A 13,504-nucleotide genomic window follows, 5' to 3' on the forward strand; every position below is an offset into this window, starting at 1 on the left:
TCAGCTTCAGCGATATGTAGCTAGGAGTAGTGTGAGAATTGCTGATATCTTACCCTCCTGAAAGAATACTTCTCTGACTGGGAACTTGAGGGAAAGGGAACTCCATATAGTGTCTGTATCAGTCTGGAGTGCAATTTTCATTTCACTAAGCTGGGAGGAGTTATTTATCAATTTTAGTATATTTAAAAAAATAAGTGTTTCTTCATTTACTGTATGTTCTCAGGGCCATTGACTTGAAATGGTGGTTATTTTATAATACTCACCAGTTCCTCTGGGAGTGAATCCCTAGAGCTCCTCAGGCTATCATGCTAAAAGTGGAATTCTCCTTTCTTGACTTTTAAAATCCACTTGTTACAAAATACATTATGTTTTTATATTAGGTAAATTCTAAGAAAAACTGCTGAGAAAAACAGTACATTCCCATTATTTTGCTACTGTTCAAGGAGAGAAATTATTTCGCCAATTAAATTCAATGGGGTTTATTTGAGCAATTAAAAGCAAAATGGAACAAAATAAAAATGATTCATGAAGCAGACCACTCTCAGATCCAAATCAGGTTCAGAGAACTCCAGCTAACTATGTGACCTGACAGCATTTATAGAAAACATAACTGAGACATAGAGACAACTAAATTTGTTACAGCAAAATTGGTTATTTGGTTACAGAGCTTCCTGCAATTACCTAAAGCTCAGCTACTGTGATTAAACTTTATATTGGTCTGTTGGGTCCAGTGCAGGAGCCCAGTCTAAATCTGTGGCCTCCTGTAAATTTTATTTAACTCTACTGTCTAACTTTGTTCTACACACACGGTCCTCAGAGCCCCATATTATGGGGTCATCATTAAGGTTATTTCCTTATGATTTAGTATATTCTATTCCAGTGCTTCTCAAAGATTAGGTATGCACAACAAACTTGAAGATCTTGTTAAAATAGGTTCTAATTTAGGGAGTCATGCTGGGCCTAAGATTGTTATATTTTTACTAATCTCCATGTGACACTGATGCTGCTGGTCTGTGGATTACTTTTTAAGTAGCAAGGTTTGGTTCATCCTTAAAAACCTAAATAACCGTTCTTTTAAAACTGATCATCTATTGGCCAGGTTTGGTGGCTCATGCCTGTAATCCCAGCACTTTGGGAGGATAACCTGAGGTCAGGAGTTCGAGACCAGCCTGGCCAACATGCTGAAACGCCATCTCTACTAAAAATACAAAAATTAGCAGGATGTGGTGGCACACGCCTGTAGTCCCAGCTACTCGGGAGGCTGAGGCAGGAGAATCGCTTGAATCCGTGAGGCGGAGGTTGCAGTGAGCAGAGATTGTACCACTGCACTCCAGCCTGGGTGACAGAGTGAAACTCTGTCTCAAAAAAAAAAAAAAATCAACTATTAAATAAACCCATTCTAAAGAATATATCATCATTCTTTGACCAAACATTAGTCTATGATAGACTGCATATTAAGAATTTTACATCCTTGTAACTTACTTTATGGCCATCAAATATTTTGATTATCACTCCTGGTTAAATGAATAACAAGTATTTTAACAAAGACTGTGATTCTGCTTTGATCAAATTTTTTGAGCCTTTTAACATTTTTGACAAACATCCTTAAAATCAAATCCTAAATTAAGTTTCTGACTTAGACTTATTGGTGGGCCTTATTAAAGCTACACAATTAGTCACCACAAAGTTATAAAATATTTTTACAGCTTCTGGTCAGACCATGAACTCCAATATCACCACCTCCAGTCTAACAGTTACATATACTGGGAGAGGCATCAGTTAAACGACTCTTCCCACCCCCTCCCCCCTTGAAAGGGTCCCTTATCAGACACTATTAACTAATCCTTGTACTATTAATTTACAGGGCTTTGACTCCTGGATACATATATCTCATCTAAAACAAGTACCAACTCTTTTTTTTTTAATTATTACACTTTAAGTTCTAGGGTACATGTGCACAACGTGCAGGTTTGTTACATTTATTAACTTTTTTATGTTTTATAATTATGAGATAAATAAAATCATGGATTAAAATAAATAAATAAATAAATAAAACAAGTACCAACTCTTGCTCAATCATGAATGTTGACACCAGTATCTGACATCAAACTCAAGTTAACCAAAGCCTCATCTTCAGACCCAGAAAAAGGTGACAATCAAAATAAACTGCTTTTGTGAAACACAGGGCCAGAAATTAAAACTATTCAATCCCTTTAGGCCCGGGGACTATCGTTAAAGAGATGGCCACGTGAAATTGTAAGGCCAGGTTTGAGGGATAGAATTAGTTCAGATCCTCCAAAAAAGATGGGCTCACAGATGCCTAAGAGCCGATGGCCCAACACGTAGAACTTATAGATAAATCGGTTTTGTAAGCTTACTTTTTGGATTTTGGTTTGTGGCTCTTATATTGCTCAAAAGGTTTTTAAGGAATAATGAATGCCTTCCCACCTCCATTCCCTTTTGTCCTAGAATGTTTAATTGGCTGTAAGTCTTTTGGCTATAAGTCCCTTGGCTATATGGGTCTCATTGAAGAACAGAATATATCTGAGATAGATAGCCACACCACCTGGTAATAATATGGAATGAAATAAGAGCTTGGCCATTGATGCTACTTTTGGCATATTTTGACCAAAAAGGGGGAATGTGAATTCAAGATAAATCCTAAGCCCTCTACTGAACTGACTGAACAGATCCCCTTGTGGCTTAGAGACCCTAAAAAAGCTTAAAACTAAACTCCTGACCATAACAGCATGGAAAGTTATACAAACTTCTTCTTTTAGGGTCTAGACACAACTGAGTATCATTAATGTTAAAACAGATATCATAAGATGGACAGAACAGACTCTTTGTGGCAATAAGATCTTACAAACACCATAAAGTTTTCAGTTTATTTTAAAACTACTCTTAAAATTTGGGCTCATGATTCTGACAACAGGAATTCTAATCTATACAGTGGACAGCAGTCCTAATATATTCATGCTACATGCCTGAAATCCGGGACCAGGAACTGGTAAATACTTGTAGGTTACTGCCCGGCAGTTTCATTCCTGTAATTCTGACTCTTACTCTAACTCTTGTCCTTGCCAGCAAGAAAAAGCTAGAGTGTTCTTCACCCAATTCCCACCATATTAGCTCTTGCCTCCAGATTGACATATGATAAAGCCCAGGGGGAACCGAAACCATGCCTGTAAACTTTATAAAATTAATCAGGGAAAAAGGAAGAGGGAGAAATGAAAATAAACCAAGCTTGCAGCTCATGCAGCATTAATCATTAGGTCAGGTTGTTGTCTGACTGGATTTCCCACAGTTGTGTTGTCCCTATTGCCTCAGAATCATGTAGACCCTGTTAAAAGATTATAGTTCTCTTTAACTTTTGTATAGATAATAATTTGAACATTACATAATGTTAAGTTTTTCCTTTCTGATGTTCTTTCAGGTCCTGCATACTGATGAAACTACTGACTCAGCTGGTTTGAACAATCCCCACAGATGCCAGCTGATCTGAAGGACCACACAGGAGCTGACTTACCAAAGAGTACAGTCTCTATATCCTGATGATTTCATCCCCTATTCCCCTCCCAATCAATCACCCCAATTTCTCAGCCCCCTTCCATCCACAATCCCTTTAAAAAGTCCTGTGGGAGATGGATTTGAGGGACTTCTCCCACCTCCTCCCTTGGCACCCTGTGATAACTAAACTCTTCCTCTGCTGCAAACCCTGCCATCTCATTGTAATGCGGCTGCTACTGTGCAGTGGGCATTCGAACTTGTTGGTCCTATAACACTGACTCACCTAGAGCAACTTCAGGTCCTGCAAGCTCCATTCATGGTAAGTGTCTTATACAAGTGTACCATTTTTATCCTTTATGCCATACTTTTACTTTTCTATGTTTATATATGTTTAGATACACAAACACCATGGTGTTACAATTGCCAATTTATACATGTTCGTAGAAAATTATTTTCTTTAAAGATTTTTACTTATTTGTATGCAAGTTATTTGAAGTCTTTTATAACTCATTTAGTAGTGATTCACAATGTATAATTTATATATAATTATAAAACGATCATAAAATAAACTCAAAGTATACTTATTCATTTCATTGAAAAATAAAGAAAACATTAAAACCTTCATATATATATGTTTGTGTATAGAGATATATGTATTTATACATCACATTTAAGTATATAATAAAACTTCTTCCACCTATTTAGAAGCAGAGTATAGAAACAAATAGTATATTTGGTATAAATTTACTATGAGCTGTGGTTTCTTATAAGATTAGGAAAAGCTAGTCTTTAAAACTTCAGAGGAAAGCTACTCTTCTTTCTAATTGTGTTGATAAAAGTTAGCAAAAATTCCCTTCATCACAAAACCTAAACATGTAGTATAATTATTTACGCATCTGTTTCAACAATTATCATATAAGCTCATCAGGGAAATCCATTGTCTTCAGCTCTCTCTAAACTACCCTAAAAGGTATTATTACAGTAATTTTTCTAAAATTTAAATCTACTTGTATTATTCACGATACTAAAACACTTCAGTGCCTTCACAGTACCTAATGGAAAAGGTTTAAACTTCTTGGAGGCAAAAGTCTTCTGCTTACTTCTTTTGCTTTATTTGCTGATATTCACATATATTCACATAGTAAAATAAATAATAGACATTCTGTCTACACCATTTTGTTTAGCAAGGGAAGACTTTACACACTGAAATAAGTAAATAAATACTGAAGCTAACAGAACTAATGGATTTATGGATGGAGAAGAAAGCAGAGATGTTTCCTTTGAGGAATACACAATATACAAAAATAGTATAAGTACACCATTCCTTCTTCACTGCATATAAACTGCTAAAGGTAGAATGGGGAGAGTGTTATTTCTCCATTTCTGTCTATATGTCTAGTCTTGAAATCCAATTATTATATTTATCAACCTTAGAAGCTTAGACAAAACCCATAGATCCTGTAAGCCTATTTCTTCATGTGTCAGATATGAATAATAAATGTATATACTGCACAATCTGGTTGATTAGATTAAAAAAGTAAGACATATATATTTATTCACATTTTCCTGGCAGATTAGATGCATTAAAAATTCCAATCATTATTATCATTTTCATTACGTTATCTGTAAATATTACAATTTAACTTCTAGCTTATTGATGAAAAAATAGCCATTGGCAGAAATAAATACCTGTCTACAAATGCAAGATAACACAACCCAAATAAGATCAACATTTTAAAACATTTTAAAGCATTATGAATGTACTTCATTTGATTTAGACTGCAAAACAATTTAATAGTGCTAAGTGAGAAATAAGTATGGTTGCTACTTATTGCCAAATAATGGAGACTTACATTGTTATAGTGCTTTACACTCTAAAGTATCACATATCTGAGCTCACAGCAGGGTGGTGGGGTGAACATTATCCCATTTTACAGCTGAAAAAAAAAATGGAGCAAAAGGATGTTAAATTCCTTTCTAAATTCACAGAAGTAGAATATAGTGTTTATATCGCAAAACTTTGTGAAACATTCTTAGAAATATATAATTAAAGGCATTAAGGAGGTAACTTTTGGGAGAAATAAAAAGTGTATAGTTTTACATACTGTCTACTATAGTTATTTATTCAAAAATATTTATCAAACCTGGACCATGTTCTATGGACTCAGGTACCTCCATGAAGTACACAGTGTTTTTTTTGTTTTGTTTTGTTTTGTTTCCTTCTTGAGCTTGCAGTCCAGGGAAGGATATTGAAAATAAACAAAAAAACCAGAAACAAATTAAACAATTTCACAGGTGACAAGTTCCATGAAAGTAGCAAACAGGGTGCTAAAAGAAAAGAAACACTTTTGGGGTACTTACTCTAAATCTAGAAAGAATGCTAATGGAACGTCACCTTCTACAGGTTATATTTACTCTCTAGAAGCCATGAAGAGTAAAAGTGACAAGCAGGGAAAGCATTTCAGACAAAGAAGGACAGTTATGACAGGTGCTTTGTGGTGGGATATAAGTTGGTCAGTTGTGAAAAACTGAAAGCCTATTAGTGTGACTGGAGCACAATGAAATAAGAAAGAAAGGCCCAGGTTGAGCCTGTGGGTATAGGTGGGACGTGCATCGGTAGCTGTTCATAAGAACTTAGATTTTGTTTTATATTAGATGGAGGCTCGTTAATGGTTTTAAACAAGGACATGATGTGATCTCATGATCTCATTTACAGTATAAAAGGTCATTTGGAAGAGAACATATTTGAGTTGTGGAAGAATGTCAGCAGGGAAATTAATTAGGATGTCACAAATCTCGTGAGGTGTGCACTGGGCTGTGATCTTCAGCAGCCTATCTCTGGAGACTGGGCTCTTAGCCAGTACAAAGTATCGCCCATCTAAAGAAGCATTTTCATCATAATGATGGCAGCAGTGGCCCGGTTGGAGCAGCCGCTGTGAAGACACAGCTCCAGTGAGGAAGGCTCGGCCAGGGCTGCGCACTCTGCGGAGCCAGTGGGTGCTGGAAACAGGTGATCCCAGGGGAGCCCTGTGCCCTACTGAGTTGGTGGGACAGGAGCTTGCGTTCCCGCTGCAGCCGCCCAGCCACGGCTCTGGACTCCGGCATCCCTGTACTCTCAGGGCCGGGAAAGCCCCCGCCTCCACAGGCTCAGAAGTTCCTGTTCCCACTCCCTGGCCCCTCCCTGCTCCCAGTGCCTGCTCTGCAGTGGAGCAAAGTTGCGACTATGTCCTGATAGCCGAGCCCAGGCGCTGTCGCGACCCAGCCAGGTGTGTGCACACTCGCGGTAGTGCTGACACGCCAGCTCCCCGCTGCCTTGGCCCCCTCCAGAAACTGCTTCTGAGGCTGAAATGATGCGTGCTGATGAGCATGAAGAGAGGCTGGGGGCTGACGGTGGCTCGGTGCGGGCCTACGGGCACCCCTGGGAGCAGTCAGCCTGGGCGCCATGAACGGCCTGTTGATGGCAGCGGGAGCAGACAGGTTCCTAGGTGGGAAGGGGTGTGTACCTGGCAGGTCCTGACCTTCGGGCCTGGCGGCGAGACGGCCATTTCCGGATGGAGACCACAACCGGGAGTGAGAATTTTTTTTGATAGCTTTTGGCCAATGGAATGGTGCTTTTTTCAAGCCCTCCCATGGCCGCCCGTAACCAATCAGCACTCACTTCATCCTACCCGTGAACCAATTAGCATGAACTTCCTCCATCCTGAGCCCCATAAAAACCCTGCATTCAAGCCCCTGGGGACTACTGCCTGTGGCTAGCGGTTTCTTGTGTCCGGTCTCATCTCCTTTGAGAGCTGTATGGTCACCTAATAAAGCTCTTCCCCACCTTGCTCACCCTCCAATTGTCTGAGTAATCTCATTTTTCCTGAAGCGGGACAGGAACTCAGGACCCCCAGACTGCGGGAGCGAAAGAAGCTGTAACATTTCCCTGCTGGCTCACTGAGCTATGGGCTGGAGCTAAAAGGCCTGTACCACTATTAACCCTCCCACCCTTTGCCAGCGGCCACCCCATCCAACCGGGAAGAAGTGGTGGGGCCGGAGCGGGGCAGAGGGACTGAAAGAGCTGTAACACAAACAGGCTAAACACACACACCCCACCCACATCCACTTGCTGTGGGCGACAAGGAGAGAAGGTCTGAAGCCTTTCTGGGAGTCCATGCCTTCAGGCTCTCTGACCCAGGGCTGTAACATGCTGTAATACTCTCTTTGGGGCTCTGTGGTTCCTGGTGTCTCCGAGCTTTGGGGTGCCACCGCGTTCCCCTTGTCCAGAAACTGGCGCCTGCAGCGGAAGCCGCGGTACGTCTGGTCCAGTAGCAGCCTCGCATGAAGCCGGAGCCTGTGCTGGCACCTGGAGCTGCCCACCCCGAGGCAGCAGCCAGCATGCCTGGCTGTGCACAGTGGCCGGACCCGTGTTCATTTTCTCCCTTGCTGTTCCTCGCCTGGCTGACCCTTCGCAGGTGTGGGATCCGGGCTGGTAGCATGAGCCGAGCACAGCCTGCCGGGCCAAGTGGGTGAAACAAGCCCAGCAGGCACGGACAAAACTCAAGCAGAGGCGCCAGTGGCCACAGAGGTTTGTGGCTGGCGAAGCCACACCCTAAGGATCCTGTGACAATAAGGTGGTACTTCTTGTTAAAGAATGAAAACCAACTTCCTAAAGTGATCATGTATATGCCCAAGGAATGTGGGCTGCACATTTTGAGGTGTGCTCTAAGCACTGGAAATAATATCAAAGAGCACAATGTCATCCTTCCAAAATTTCCTTGTTCTACATCCGTGAATAGAAACCTGGCTTGGAGAAACCGAAATCTAACATAAGAAAATTGTTAATAGACCAGTAATGTTATTTTAATACTGATATACCAGTATGTTATATTTACAAATCTGAAAAGCAATTTCCAACCCTAAAAGTTATTTAAACTCTGCAGGAATTACTTTTTTAAATGTTTTCTGAACCTCTGATTCGAGGTCTCCCTTACAAATTTTTGTTCGAGATGTAATTATTTGGTATTATTTTTACCACCTGTAATGAGTTGATTTAATTAAGATTACTGAATGAATGATCCTTAAAAACTTAAAAGTAGAATTACCATATGATGCAACAATCTCGCCACTGGGTATGTAAAGCAGATGAAATCAGTATCTCCAACACCTGCCCATCTGCGTGTGTGTGTGTGTGTGTGTGTGTGTGTAAAATGTATCATTTAACCTTAAAAAGAAGGAAATTGTGTCATTTGAGACAACACTGATGAATATGAAGCACATTATGCTACGTGAAAGAAGCCAGGCACGAAAAACAAAATATGGCACAATGTCACTTATTGGAGGAATCTAAACCAGTGAAATTCACAGAAGCAGACAGTAGGATGGTGGTTTCCAGGATATGAGAGAAACTGGGAGATGTTGGCAAAAGGGTACAAAGTTTTAATCGGGCAGGATGAATAATGTATAGCATGATGACTATACTATATTCTATATAGAATAATACTATATAGTATAATATAATATAATATATTATAATAGTATATATACTATATATACTATATATAGTATATATAGTATTAATAGTATATATACTATATATAGTATATATACTATTAATATATTAATTACATATATTAATTATATGTATAATATATTATAATATATAATATATTAATTATATATAATTATATATATTAATAATTATAGATAAATATATAATTAATATATTAATTATATATTAATATATATAATTATATAGTATATAGTATATAGACTATATATAATATATAGTATAGTCTATAGACTATATAGTATATAGACTATATATAATATATAGTATAGTCTATAGACTATATAGTATATACTATATATAGTATATATAGTATATACTATATATACTATATATAGTATATACTATACTATACATATATATAGTGTATATAGTATAGTCTATAGACTATAGTATATAATATATATATACACTATATATACTATACTATATATAGTATATAGTATATATATAGTGTATATATATAGTCTATACTATACTATACTATATATATAGTATATATAGTATAGTCTATAGACTATATAGTATATATACTATATAGTATATATACTATATATACTATATATATACTATATATATATGCTATATATACTATATATAGTGTATATACTATATATAGTATATATACTATATAGTCTATAGACTATACTATATATAGTATATATAGTCTATAGACTATATACTATATAATTATATATATACTATATAGTTATATAGTATATATATAATTATATAGTATATAATAATAGTAAATATAGAATAATACTATATTCTATATTTGAAATTTGTGAAGAGAGTATATTTAAGTACTTTTGGGACACACAAAAGATAACTATTTGAGGTGCTGGATATCTTAATTAACCTGATATAGTCACATTTCACAATGTACACAGATATCAGAACATGATATTATACATTACAAATATTATAAACATATATAATTTTTTGTCAATTAAACCTCAATAAAGCTGAGGTAAATAAGAATTGCTGTAGTTGTGAACGGAAGGGGATTCTGCCTAACTAAATTACAAAGAGGCTTTAATCAACGGATAGCCTGGTTGTTGACAGGATGCCAAGAACAACTAAGAAAATGTGCTCCACCTGGGAGAATGGAAATGATGGCAGCTAAAGAAACTGCAGAAGTTGGGCTTGGGAGAACTTCTTTTGAAATGATTTTACCAAAGTTCAATGCTAGTGATATTTATTTTCTAGGTCTCTCTATTCTAGGCTAAAATTCTCAGGAAGGATGATCTGATGACCCAGCTTTGATTTACCTCTGGATCAATCAGCTAGAGCTGCAGATGTAAGACCCCCAAAAGGGCTCAGTTTTTTTTTAACTGAGGGCTTTCCAGGGAACAGAACATTTCTGTATGCCAGAAGCTAAACCAAAATGGCATATTTTAGACTCTACCTTATGGCTGTTTTCAGGCATGCACACACATGCACAGACATATAGATACACATAAAGTTATTCCCCTCTATCCAAATGTACCTATCTAACATGATCCACATAAACTACACACTCATTCTTCTTTCACAAAAGAAAAAACTGGAAGTCACTTTCAGATATTTTAGTCCGTGTTCTTTAGAGTGTTCAATACTGACAGTTGTTTTATAATTCCATCTCAATATTCAAATATTTTAGAAACAAATGGAAATTTAATGCCTTGTCTATATTATATACTGAAGAACAAAAGAAACACATAAAATACATACTTAAAGATATAATTAAAAATAAAAAATTATTCCATGCAGCAAACAAGAAAAAAGCTTCGGTTCTCATCTTTGAAGGTCATAAGGCTCTAGGGAGCATGTACCATGTCTCTTCTCAACTTCTTCGCCTTCACCTTTTATTCTAGCTGACTGGGGCAGAAGAATTCTCCTTTGGGAATTCCTTTCAAAGACCACAGAATACAGGAAGTGAATATTTATGGACTATTAAGTGGGATACAGAGAAATGTTACTACATAATTCTGATCTATTTGTCATGATTAGGGAACAGTGCTTCAGAGAATATTTTGAATTCTGAAAAATGCCTGCCAATCCTCACAGGGTGTGGTCTCATTATAACTGACCACATAACTGAATTTTTAATATGGCAGTATTTTGTTTTATGGTGCTAGATGCTTTGGGATACAAAGGTACTTTTCAAGAAGGGTAAATTCTTGTATAATTGCTTCCTAATTATTTTTGCTAGATATATATATCTTGGTCAGTTTCAGGGATGGGAGTTTCATGCTGCTCCATGGATTTCCTTCATCTTTGGAATTATGATCATTGTTCTTTCACCCGTTTACTGAGTAGATTTTTTGATGAGTAAACATGACCACTGGCATATGTAGATCAACTCGGCAGCCTGTTCAGAATAGTAATAATAGTAGTGCTAATAGTAATGATAATTTTCTGGTAATCAATCAAAAATATTTCTAGTCTCCATATTTTTCTGAGAGGTCCATTTCCATAACTAACTCTCAATTTTCCATTGGAACAACCTCATTATCTAAGTCATTTACTATTTTAAACAATCATTACTTTGAAAGTGATATGGATCTTTCATTAAGGCTATCCATTCAGGAAAGCTGAGCAATGGTGAGTACTTCTGGAAGCTCTGACCACTTGGAAGATTTCCATTTTGAGTGAAACTGTGTAGCATTCCATTCCCAGCAAGAACTGGTATTAACATAGAGAATCAATGTCAACCTCAAGCAGTTATTTTTTTCACTTTCATTGGCCAGATAGTATCCCCTGAGATCACAGTTTATAGGCTAAGAGAAAATGCAAATGTAGCAGGCATAAGTGACTGTATTAGTCAGTTATACTGTTATAAAGAGCTGCCTGACACTGGGTAATTTGTAAAGGAAAGAAGTTTAATTGACTCACTGTTCAGCATTGCGGGAGAGGCCTTAGAAAACTTACCATCATGTCAGAAGGCAAAGGGTAAGCAAGACACCTTCTTTACAAGGCTGCAGGAAGGAGAAGTGCTAAGTGAAGGGGAAAGAGCCTCTTATAAAACCATTAGATCTCGTGAAAACTCACTATCATGAGAACAGCATGGGGGAAACCACCCCCATGATTCAGTTACCTTCACCTGGTCTATTTTTTGACGCATGGGGATTATGGGAATTACAATTCGTGATGAGATTTGGGTGGGGATGCAAAGCTTAACCGTATCAGCAACTATATACTAAATGTAGAAACTAGTGAAATATAAACTCTGACTAAGGTTATGTAACCTATTTCATATATTTCTATACCACCAAAATGTTATTGCGGTGTGGACGTGGATAAATTTTTTTAACTTAAGTAATTATTTTGCTTTCATATCCTCTTAAATGCCATCTGGCATGCAAATATGTAAAATAACAAAAATACAGATTGCCATATTCTTCTATCACTCCTCTGTAATTAGCAATGAACTACATAAAGTACCAGACATTTGGGATGTCATTTAGCTTGTGTGACTCCCTTTGTGAGCTAGAGCAGAGAATAAGCAGCTTGCTCTCCTGATTGGGAATTTCATAGCCCTAGTTCCTGTTAACTCACTCAGAAAACACAGCTGTGCATGTTACCTCTGAGTGCCCACCTCAAAAAGATGCATTTTTAACAGTCATTGTCCTCATTCAAATTCAGTGTTATGTATTAAAGCAAACAACTACCAAGATTGCTGGATAAAAAAAAAGGCTGCATTATTACAGGTAAAACAAATATTTCGTCCCTAAATGTCTACTCTCTTGGAGACCACTTGGATGTTTGGTTTTTGTTCAAATTATCTCTACATTAAATGGCAGAGTGACACATTAGATTTAGGATATTTCTTAATTTGAAATTTACCTGTTGGTATTTAGATGGTTCAATAATTCATAAAATGATTTAACAGTAAATACACTGAATATTTTAACATTATTCCTGTGTATAAAATTTATCTTCTATTTTTTGGAAAGTATATGATGAACTTGGAAAGTATATGATGAACTATAACTGAAAATATGCTAAATTTTTCCATAAGAATATTTTAAAAGAGTAATACTTGAGAAAAAGAGAAATTCTCATACTTTTTTCCCTTTTCATTAGAAACACATGCTATTTAGCTCTTCTAGAAAGTAAAAAACACTGAAATTAAAATTCCTACCACTCATAATGTATATATTGATTTTTGAAAAATGGAAGAATCTAATATTTTAAAACTACATTTATTATTAACTTATTAATACTAATATTTGACCCATGAGTTAGACAGTGATTGTAAAAATAAGTATAAAAATAGTGCTCAATGTTAGTACTTGTATTTTCTGATTTCATCATTAAAATTTCCTTTCAATGTACATACAACATAACAGAATTAAAGTTACTCCTGTATAAAAAATGTATAGTAATTATGTCTTATGTCTCTTTGGTGTTTGTATCCATTTTTGTTTTGTCAATAACAAAATTTTTACTAACATGAGA

General features: G+C 36.6%; 1 protein-coding gene across 7 annotated transcripts in view; it reads right to left on the reverse strand.

Moving 5' to 3' along the window:
• Window positions 1-13,504, reverse strand: part of MGAT4C (MGAT4 family member C) — an 889,611-nt gene that overhangs the window by 646,911 nt on the left and 229,196 nt on the right. Inside the window, exons 1-2 of one of the 7 annotated variants that reach the window (XM_054664566.2) lie at window positions 7,014-7,817; window positions 5,364-5,447 (exon numbers count right to left, since the gene is read on the reverse strand). The exons of 4 other annotated variants lie outside the window; for them this stretch is intronic. The gene's annotated coding sequence lies outside the window, so the exon portion shown is untranslated. Of the gene's footprint in view, window positions 1-5,363; window positions 5,448-7,013; window positions 7,818-13,504 lie in introns of those variants that run through there. 2 more of the 7 variants (XM_063785950.1, XM_063785949.1) reach the window with 2 other exon arrangements.

The sequence above is a fragment of the Pan troglodytes genome, chromosome 10 (genome assembly GCF_028858775.2).
Source record: "Pan troglodytes isolate AG18354 chromosome 10, NHGRI_mPanTro3-v2.0_pri, whole genome shotgun sequence".
NCBI lineage: Eukaryota > Metazoa > Chordata > Mammalia > Primates > Hominidae > Pan > Pan troglodytes.